The sequence below is a fragment of the Pinus tabuliformis genome, chromosome 6 (genome assembly GCF_031772625.1).
Source record: "Pinus tabuliformis cultivar Carrire ecotype Pingquan chromosome 6, CPIR1, whole genome shotgun sequence".
NCBI classification, from domain to species: Eukaryota; Viridiplantae; Streptophyta; class Pinopsida; order Pinales; family Pinaceae; genus Pinus; species Pinus tabuliformis.
Genome location: NC_142292.1, coordinates 931432372 through 931444434, shown reverse-complemented (window position 1 = coordinate 931444434; position 12063 = coordinate 931432372). Strand labels below are relative to the sequence as shown.

The following is a 12063-nucleotide window of genomic DNA, read 5'->3' as shown; positions in this document are numbered from 1 at the left end:
ATTTAACCTCTTCCGATTTGTAGGACATAGATTACAACAAATAACAAAATTCTTTTTGAATAATGAGTCAATACAGGTGGAGTGTATTGAAAGAGTGTGGAATGACCTATGAGGAGTTTTTAACTCAATATTTCGGACTTCAAAGTAAGGCCATCATGAGGGAACACTTAATATCTTGAGAAGATTTAATGTAAAAGAGCTAATGATTTATATGTATTTAAGTGAATAATATTTTGGAAAAAACTTAGTGAGCCAAATATTTGTATTAATTAATTTAATTTAATTTGTAATAATGTGCATAATCCTTATTAATTTAACTTTTTAATTTAATATATTACTTTATTAGTCTATGTAGGAATTTTATTTAATTATATGTAGTGATTTATTTTTTTAATTAGTTAGTTAGTTTTAGTTATCATGATAAATATGTTTTTAATAAATAATGAGATATATTTAAATTGTGCTTAATTTTATTTTTTTTGGAATTATGATTTGAATATGTTTTGAAAAATTATTTAGTTATCATTGTTTATCATTTATTAGTTTATGTGTTTGAACATGTAATCATTATTGTAAATATTTAATTAATTCATTTTTAATCTAATGATATTATGTTAGCTTGTGTAGTTTCTTGATGTTTATAAGGAGGGATGGATATAATTATAAAGAATGATTTTGTTAGTTTATTGAATATTTAGTGTTTATGAGGTGTTTGAAAAAAATGATGTAAGATTAGTTAAAGAATGTCTATTTAGTTATTATTGTATGAGGTATATTGTATGTTTAATATTTATTAATTTATGCGTTTAGTATGAAATCATCATTTTAAATATTAAAATATTTAGTATATAATCTAATGCTTTTCTTTTCGGCTATAACGATTATGTAGCATATTGATGTTAATAAGGTGTAATGGGAAGAAAGCATGAGAACCACCTAGCATCAACATTGCAGCAGTAATGAACTTAATAATAATGAGCTTGTCACTTCAGGAGACAAGGGCAAGGGTTTGTTGGAGAGAGAAGATGAACAATTCTATCTCCAACGACCACTCATTCGATCTCGTGGATTCGTTGGATCTTGAAGACACCTTAGACACTAACCGCAACAATCACCATAGTTTTATGAATAACAGGAACGATATCCATGGCAGCAGTAATGAACATAATAATAACCATCTGGATTTTATCGCTTTGCAAGACAAGGGAAAGTTTTTGTTGGAGAGTGTGGATGGGCTTTGCAATGTTGTGTTGAATTTTGTATGTTATGAAAACGGATTAGGATTATTGGAGCCGCAAAATTGTAAGTAGCGGAAGTCGTCCAAAGGGCTCGACTTTGATCAGTTGGGTGCTAATAGTCAGAGACCGACATTGGTTGTAAAGATTTTAATATTCACTGTATTTCAATTTATGAAAATTACATGCCCTCACTTATTATTTTGATTTATGAAAATGACCTGTGTTGACATGTTACTACGGTAAAAGATAGAATTTACATTGAATTCTCAGACAGTGTGGTTTGGCATATCTTATTGAGGTATTATTAAAAAAATAAAATCATTGTATATTTGTGCATGCATTGTTTAATTAAATTCGTTTTTCTTTTTAATTTATTAATAAGATTTTGAAATTAATTCCAAGTGAATATTGCAAACCATGAAATTTTAGTTTATTGAATATAATTATGCGTTTAGTATGAAATCATCATTTTAAATATTTAAATATTTAGTATATAATCTTCATTTCTTGAGTACCACAAGCCAAAGTCCAAGGTTCCCTTTATATATATATAAATATTCTTTGCATTTCTTACACATTTGTTTCTTTTTGGGTAGCAACCAATACTATTACTTGCATAATGCTTAACCTTAATGTTATCATGTATACTAGGTTTCTAATCATTGGCATATATAATGTTGGTTTACTTTTGGAGATTCATCCTCTTTGCTCAATTGACTTGTTACCATGGACTTGTTACCATGGACTTGTTGACTAGTGCATATTATTCAATTCTAGATTTCTTGAATGTCCCCTTAATATACTCATTTTGTGAAATGAATATGCTTTTTTGGATTGAGAAATTTTCAACCAAGCAAGAATGATAGTTCACTAAGTATGAAAATATCAAATTCCTTTTGTTTTTCCATTACAAACTCTTTTCATATTACCTCCAAAAGTAATATTATCTACATAAACCACAACAATAAATTTATTTCTTCTTCTATATTGATGTAGAGATCATTATGATTCAATTATTCTTTTTAATCGTTGTTATTAGAGATATTTTTCAAGTCTTGAATACTAGGTTTTGGGAACTTTCTCTAGCCCATAATGTGCTTTCTTCAATGTTCACAAATGATCCTTCTAATAATAAGTATCTTTCTGGTTATCCAATGCATATTTCTTCCTCTATATTTCCATCGAGAAAGGATGACTTGAAATTCATCTAGTAGACTCTGAAGTTCTTGAAAAACACAAATGCCAAAAGCATTCTGATGGCTTCTAGTATTGCAATGGGGAAAAAGATTTCTTCAAGACCAATAGCTTCAACTTGAGAAAAATGTTTACAAACTAATCTTGCTTTATTTCTTAATATTTTACCGTCTGCATTCAACTTGTTCTTAAAACCCACTTGGTGCCAATCAAATTTTTATCTTTTGGTCTTGGAACAAGTTCCCATGTTTCATTCTTCTAAATTTCATTTATCTCTTCTTCCATGTCATCCGTTTGTTTCTTGTATTTGTTAGCTTCTATGAAATCCTTAGGCCAGATTTTAGATAGAAAGGAAAAATGTGCATGTTTTGGTGCACTTGCTACTATTTGTTTAGTATACACTCCCATATCTTTATCACCAATAATTACATTTTCTAGCTAATTCTTATGGATGAATCTAGATGGCATCTTATCGTAATATTGATGTTCTTTTCTTCTTCTTCTTCTTCTTTCTTGTAGATCATCTCTTCTAGATGTTGATTATTTTTTATTTCGTAGTTTGAGGCCTTGCTTCATCCACTTTAACATTTGTACTTTCAACAATTTTGTGAAATTTTTTTTTGTAACATTTGTAAACCCTTCTTCTTGATGAATAACCAAGAAGGTTACATTCATAAGCGTTGGATTAATAATTTACCAAATCCTCATCATCTCCCTTTATGTAGCACTTGCTCCCAATACTTTTGAAGTGTTCGATTGTTGTTGGTCTATATTCCATAATTCATAAGGTGTTTTGTTGTTGTTACCTCTAATTTTCCCTCTATTCAGAAGGTAGACTGCAGAGTTGATTACTTCTATCTAGAACCTATATTATAACTTTACTTCATTCAACATCATTCTAGCCATCTCTTGTAAATTTTTATTCTTTCTTTCTACAATTCCATTTTTTTTGGAATTATTGCAACTAAAATTTGTCTCTTTATTTCATGACACTCACAAAACTCTTCAAATTCATTTGAGATAAATTCACCTCCTCAATATAATCTTAAGCACCTCATTTTTAAATTAGTTTAATTTTCAAAAATGACTTTGAAATATTTAAAATTCTCAAAATATTTGAAACTTTCTTTGTGGAAGCAACCCATGTCATTCTTTAGCAATATTTTCACCTTGTATAATTTGTGTTCTTATGGGCTCGAAAATATATCTATGGACAAGCTCTAATGGCTTCGTTTTTGAGTGCTCCTTTGTCCTGAAGATTTTTCTTGTTTTATTCCCAAGTTGTTGTTGTTTCAAATAGTATTTTAAGGTTTTCTGATCTTTGGCATGTCTCTCACTACTTTTTTGGTGTTTACTTTCACTAGATTATCAAAGTTCATAAAACCCATTCTTCTATGCAATAGTTGAGTTTCATCTATTTGTCCCACATATAATTTTTTTCCTTGATATTATTGAGGTTACACACACACATATAGAGAGATATGTTATTTGATGTTTTATGTGCATTTAAAACTAATTTTCCTATGGATTCCTTCCTGATCTCACAACCTTGAATATGAATTGTGAAAATGGTCCCTTATTCACACATATGACTAACTCTAAGAAGATTATGTTTCAAACCTTGAACATATAAGAAAATTTATGTTTTAATCTTTCCATTATTAAGACTAAGAGTACCTTTTCTAAATATCCTTGCAGTAGCATCATCTCCAAACATCACGATGTATCCATTAACATTTTCCAAAGTGAGAAACTTGGTCTTGTCAATTGTTATGTGGCTTGAGAAATAATTGTCAATGTACCATTGGTTTCCTGTTATTTTGGGTATGAAGTGCAGTTTGTACAAGAATATATTTCTCCTAATTTAGATCTTATTTCTCCTTATCTTTTTCCAAAATTTTGTCAATTCTTTAGCAAGGTTATCTTCTTCCCTATTTTTCCTCGTATATTCTATAATACCAGTTCTATAAAAAAATGTTATGTTGTCATAATTATTGCATTTTAATAAAATAAGGGGGAAATGAATTATAATTTCTATTTGAAAATCCATAGGTACTATTTCTTTCATGTGCTCTACAATCTATTGCTTCATCACCAAAGTGATTACAAGAAAAAATATAACCGAAGAATACCAAGTTGTGTGAGGCCACCTTGATGGAAAATATATTTCAAATTGATACTTGTTTCCCTTGTGAGGAAGCTCGAGATTCTATAGGACTTCCTATTTTTCCTTCATGTTTCCTTCAATTTTTTTTGGAGCTTTTGAGAATATTAGCATAGCCTTTATATTTTTCTTCATTTAGTTTCTTTGGTGACTTTCTAGCCTAATAATTTGAATCATATTTAGGATTATTTTGATTCATATCATAGAAAATACCAATCTTAGTGAATGGTGATCTTTTACAATTGATGATATCATATAATGTTTTTAGTGTTTATTTCAAAATTCAAGTTTCTATTCAACTAAGAAGTTCACTTATCTAGTTTATTTCCTGAGGAAATAATTTTAGGTTACAAATTCTCAAAATTTTCTTTTTCTCCTTCAACTAGACTCACACTTGAAATCATTTTTTCCTCTTCTAATTGAATCTTTAGGATGGTAATAGTCTTCTTTGTTTCTTCTATTTCTGACATATTTTATTTTCCATCACAATCATCCTCTTCATATTTATGAAACAACTCCTTTTGTATCAAATTATTTTTCTTAAGATTCTTTATTTTGAGTAAGGCAGAAATGAGTTCTTCCTCAAGATCCACCTCTCTATATGTTTCAACATTTTCCAAGACATCAATTTTTTTCAGTTTCCATGGGTTTTGATGTCATGGAAAAACCTATTTGACCAGCCATGTGTGCTTCTGAGATCTGCCATCGATTGGTGAAATTGTTTCGTATGGAACCCACTCTGATACTGATTGTTGAGAACACATTTATACTAAGAAGGGGGAGGGGGTTGAGGAATTAATATAATTCAATTTTTACTTATTTAAACATCCAAAAACCATACATATGACACCTATCTATTGGAAAACATGGAACACAAGATTTACATGGAAACTATTTTGTGAAAAAAGTATAAAACTTCTTTTTATAATCTGTTATATGAACCAAACTACTGTTTCAAATGTTTGTATGCACCAACCTACCTGAGACATCAGTTACCAGGACTAAGCACAAACTTAGAAAGAGACACCAATCCCCTAGTTTGAGTAACAACCCTCGATTACAACTCCTCTTTAGTGCATATAACTTCTTCAAAATATTATAACATTCACATTACCTTCTTCACGTTTGCTTGCTACTTTTTCCTTCATTAGGTCTGCTTATTTTTCTTGTCTTCACTAAGTTTGCTTACCACTTCTACCTTTATTAGGTATGCTCACTACTTTTAGCTTCACTAAGTGTGACGAAAATTTGAATCTCCAAATGAAATTTATGGTAAATCTCCTAAAGCTTGTTATTTTTTGCCCTTCCTGCAAACAAACTTGTATATAAAAACTATATATCCAATTATGCAAATATGATTATGAAAATTTAACCTAAGTAAATTTTGTATGTATCCTTGGATCTCTAAAAATTCCATAGTTTAAAAGGTCCCATAAAAGAAGTTAAGGAAAAATTTACAAGCTGACATGTCTGAAACTAATTTTAGGGCCACTCAAAAACCCTAACTTCCATAAAGAAATCTCTAAATAATAACAAAGTCTAATTTTTTTTATTGAAGGTACTACTATATGTCTCCACAGATCTCTGGAAATTTCATAGACTAAAACATATAAAAAATAAGTTATAGAGAAAATTTCATAGACTAAAACATATAAAAAATAAGTTATAGAGAAAATTATAAACTGATATATTTGAAACTAATTAAAGGGTTATTCAAGAACCCTAACTTCCATGGGGCATATATCAGAAAACATAATGAACCAATGTCTAAAATTTTGATCATATGTACCTAGATATTTATCCTCCTTCTCCCCAAAATTTCATGGTTTGAAATGTCCAAGAAAGTAAGTTATAGTGAAATCCCTATATGATTCATTCAAAGTAGATTTCAAGACCAATCACAAGCCCTAACTTCCAGTGTGTATATCTATGAAAGTATAGTGAATGAAGATCTAAAGGTTTAATCATATGTTCTCCTCGATCTCTCTTCAGTATAATCAAAATTTCACCATTTGAAGCCCAGAAAAAAGTTACAACCAAAATGCCAAGAGGAATCGTTCGTTATTTTATCTCACACTTTCCTTTAAATGCCTTCTCCTTTTATGAATTATCATAATCCTTCATGAAAAGACGTGAATTAAAAAATTTACTTCAATTCTTTAATTAAATAATTAATTCATGTTTTTATTTCTTTTTTCCAAATACCATAGATAATGAACAATTTGTAGTCACCATTTCACTTTTTGATTCTCCTTATCATGAAAACTCTCTTTTTAATATACTTAAATAATGATATATAATATATATTTTTATAAATTATTTGACATCAATGACAATAATTTTTTCAACACATCATTCCAATGAATAAACATTTAATTAAACACTTTCACCAAATAAATATATAAAGTTAATCCAAATATTTTCTCACCATAAATAAATTATTAATTCTCTATTTTTTAGATTTCTTATCTCATTATAATTTAACAAGTTCATATGCAATATTCACTTGGAATTAATTTCAAAATCTTATTAGATAAATTAAAAACAGAAACTAATTTAATTAATCAATGCATGCACAAATATACAATGATTTTAACTTTTTATAATACCTCAATAAGATATGCCAAACCACACTGCCTGAGAATTCAATGTAAATTCTATCTTTTACCATAGTAACATGTCAACACAGGTCATTTTCATAAATCAAAATAATAAGTGAGTGCATGTAATTTTCATAAATTGAAATATAGTGAATATTAAAATCTTTACAACCAAATTAAATTTTGATGAAGTTTATAAAAAATGTATTATTAAAATTAAGAAATGTAACACTACCTAACTTTCTTTATATAAGAACGAAAAATCTCACCCTCTAGAAAATCACAAGTAGAATAGAGAATGATATTTCAAACCCTTAGAAGTTGACAGTGGCTCAATATACATCCTTGTACAAATTCGGTGAACGCCTTTATTATTATAATCATAGAAATAGACATGAGTGGCATCTATCAACTTTCCTTTTAGGAAATTATTTGAAATTTCATATATTAATAAATGGAATGCATTTATATATCGAGAAAAAAGTAGTTGATGTACAACCTAACATGAGGGTGCATTTTAATTTAGGTTGCATTTTAAATGGGTTTTGAAACATTAGTTTATTATTAGAATTAGTCATTGTTCTAAAACGAAACTAATTAAAATTAGTTATTGTTTTAAAAGGTGTAAAGAGATGTTGATAGGTTTATTGAAATAAAAAAGTTGTTAAGAAAAGAAAAGAAAATTGGTCATTTTGAACATATATTTAATAAATAGATATATTAAAAAGATTTCTCAATAATTTATTAAATGAAATATCCTTGTATTAAAGATCAAATCAATTTGATGGGTAACACGTAGTTATGTTGGATTATGTCTAAAAATTTATTGAGCAAATCTTGAATCTTTAGCGGAATTTGATCATTTAACCTCTTCTCATTTGTAGGACAAACAAATAACAAAATTATTTTTGAATAATGAGTCCATACAGGTGGAGTGTATTGAAAGAGTGTGGGAGTGTATTGAAAGAGTGTGGAATGACCTATAAGAAGTTTTTAACTCAATCTTTTGGACTCCAAAGTGAGTCTATCATCAGAGAAACACTTAATATATCTTGAGAAGATTTGAGAAGATTTAATGTAAAAGAGGTAATGATTTATTTGTATGTAAAAGAGTGTGGATGGGCTTTGCAATGTTGTGTTGAATTTTGTATGTTATGAGAACGGATTGGGATTATTGGAGCCGCAAAATTGTAGCCAGCGGAAGTCGTCCAAAGGGCTCGACTTTGATCAGTTGGGTGCAAATAGTCTGAGACCGACGAGTGTAGCAAAAATAACCCTATTCAAGCTCTGATGAATGCTTTGGTGGGATTTTGATCAGCTAGGAACTAATAGTCAGCGACTGATGACTGCGGCGAAAATAACCCCGTTCAAGATCTAGTGGATGCTTTGGTGGGATTTTCGGAGGTTTATAGCGGAATCGAAGTCAGTAAAATGGATCTCTTCACTAGGATGAATATAGAACTTGGCAGACAGACGTAAAATGGAACTCTGCACTAAGATGAATCTAGAGCTCACCAGACAAAGAAACACAATGGTGACGACAATGGTGGCGTTTTCGGCTTCAGTTCCGTTTCAGTTTCTTCAGGCTCTGCATCTTCATATTCAAAAGAATAATAACTGCAGTTAATTCCTTGTTATCCATTACATTAAATGCAGAGTGGGTGATTGAGGGGTTTTTTGAATGGGCTCGAACTTGAGACTGGTTGATATGGTGGTGGAGTCATTATTATATCCACTGACAAGTAAACACACAACCCAGTTCTTTGGTCTTTTTTAATTCATCTTCCATCTTTGTTAGGCATCTTTATGCATAATCTGGCCGCACTCTCCGTTCATACTAGAATCGAGTGCACAAGTGGCTTAACTTAGTCTCCATACGGTTGACGTTTTCAATTAGAACTTCATGGTTTTCTTCACAGATAATAAATATCCTTGACGTTTTCAATTAGAACTTCATGGTTTTCTTCACAGATAATAAATATCCTTGAACGGTTGGATGATGAATAATTCTATACCTGCAATTTTCTCATCCGCAGACGTGGAAGATGTCACTGAAATGCCACTCGATATGATCATGGCACCACCAGCGGTTGAAATTGCCACTACATCTGGAGAATCACTTCAATAGTGGCAATCGGAGCAACTTCGAGAAGGGAGAGGAGCTTACTGTTGTGGTTCTCCTTCGCAAAATCGTCGTCCCTATTATGAAAAACCAACGAGCTTACTGTTGTGGTTCTCCTCCGCAAAATCGTATTATGAAAAACCAACGGCAAGAGTTGTTTTCTATTAAAAAAAAATCGTGTGCCACATGTCAATCAAAAAATGACTGTGTAGATAAGTAACTATTCAAAAGAAGGCCTATCAGCTTAATTAAATGGATTTAAAAAATCTATGAATGAGGGTGGGACACTCTCACAATAAATCTATGCATGCCACACTAATATCAAATTGTATATCCAATGGTTTCAAATACATATTTTTTCACATTATTCAACCTGGAAGATTAAAGTAGTATGAACACTAAGAATGAAATAACATGTTTTATGTTCACCGATCAAATCACATTATTATTAAGAGATATATTTCAATAATGAGGGTGGGATACTCTCACAATAAATCTATGCATGCGACACTAATATCAAATTGTATATCCAATGGTTTCAAATACATATTCTTTCGCATTATTCTACATGGAAGATTAAAGGTAGTATGAACACTAATAATGAAATAACATGTTTCATGTTCAACAATCAAATCACACTAATATCAAATTGTATATCCAATGGTTTCAAATACATATTCTTTCGCATTATTCTACATGGAAGATTAAAGGTAGTATGAACACTAATAATGAAATAACATGTTTTATGTTCAACAATCAAATCACATTATTATTAAGAGATATATTTCAATAGAGGATATAATTAAATTACTGTTTTTTAATATAGCTAGTCTACATCAATAGTAACAACCAAATCACAACCAAACATAAATGAATTAGAATATAAAAAATATTGTAAATAAGTAATTTCTCTTTCTTCCTTACATACTTTATTGTTCAACAATCAAATCACATTATTATTAAGAGATATATTTCAATAGAGGATATAATTAAATTACTATTTTTTAATATAGCTAGTCTACATCAATAGCAACAACCAAATCACAACCAAACATAAATGAATTAGAATATAAAAAATATTATAAATAAGTAATTTCTCTTTCTTCCTTACATACTTTATTGGATTGTAGGACATAGTTTATGAAAATGTGTATAATTACATATAAAAATAAATTATTATTTGATAGTTATATTTAAAAATATACTATCAATTATGCAAGTTATTAATCACAAAACTAATTAGGATTTTTAAAATTTATTTTGAAATTTTATATATAAAAGTTTTTGTTTTTGTTTTTTTTCCAGAAAAGAAATCAGTGTCCCTCTTAGTTGAAAGTTTGGATGGAGTGAGTTTGTTGGTGCCAACCCACTAGCATACTCTATCGAGAGTTCACAAGTCTTGAAGCTAATACAACAATTTTTATAGGAATGAAGCCCTTGCAACAATAATTATCAAGGCATTATAGCTCATCGTGCTACTCGTAGGGATTTGACCTTGGATAGGGAAGATAATAGTCATTCCACCCAACTACCCGAGATAACCCCAATTGATTATATTAGAGTATATTATGAATTATATAAAAAAAATTACTTTACATTTTGATTATATATAGGTCAATGGGATTTATGTTGAATGATTGGACAAAAACACTATTATCTTCCCTACCCAAAATTCAAATCCCAAAGTATTACAAAATTTCTTTAAAAAAGACTAGAATTTCTTAAGGTTTAAAAAGTATTAATAGTCAGGTAGACTAATATCTATAACGATTTCAAGCTACAAATTTCACAATTATTTATGTTTAATTTTATTTAGTAATAACTACTTCACTAAATTCTTAGTTGTGTAATTTCAAATTTTGTCTCTATGTCACCTTTTAGGATTCCTTTACCTTTTTAGGTGGAGTAAAATTATATTGCCTTCAAAATACAAGACTACATAATGAAGTAGTATTTCTATATTGGTCAGTCACTAGGAAGGCCATAACATATTCAAAAATGCACTCTTCTAAGAGAGGCCAAAGACAACATGTTTTCAAAAAGTTCAAAATAAGAGAAACATGTACTATTGTTTGGCCCCGCCATCTCGCACACCTAAAACCCCATCTAGGGAATTTTTTTTAGAGTGAGCTTCTAGCAAGCCTTCTTGAGAAGAGTATCTACCAAAAGATGCCAAGTGGAGGAGATCTTTGTTGAAGATACCAGAGAACCATAATTTGCAAGCATATCTTCCACCTTGTTGCTTGATCTTTATATGTGGTTAGGGAAAATGACAACAATGATGACGATTTGAGAGGAGACTTTCTAAATCAATTATTCCAAGTTCCAACTCTTAGATAATTTATGAATAGTTGTACAGTTTTAGAGCTTACATAACATCTAAAAATAAGTTGAGAAAATCCTTCCACAAAAGTTTTGAGTAGCCTTGTTTTTGTGCTATTTCTAGGACTTCAAGGAGAGTACATAAATCCAATACATTGTTGTTGTTGATGGCCAATGTGTTAGAGTATATCTAGATAGTTAAGCCAAGATGATTTCTGAATATGCCACCATAATGAATTTTCCCAAGCTTTCCTTTTAAGATTCCATCAAAATTTAGTTTAAGAAAGGAGAGAAGTAGAGGGGAATAGGATGAAGGATAATTGGAGTAGGCACTTGGATTGGGGTGGATGAAGAGGTTGGGAGGATGGGGGAAATGTTTCAACTACTAAGAATTCCAGCTTCTGAACCATGTGCTTAACAAAC

The 12063-nt window shown here is 29.9% G+C and overlaps 1 pseudogene; it reads left to right on the top strand.

The window, feature by feature from the left end:
* Nucleotides 1-1124: 1124 nt before the first annotated feature.
* Nucleotides 1125-8810, top strand: LOC149261984 (uncharacterized; annotated as a pseudogene).
* Nucleotides 8811-12063: the final 3253 nt, after the last annotated feature.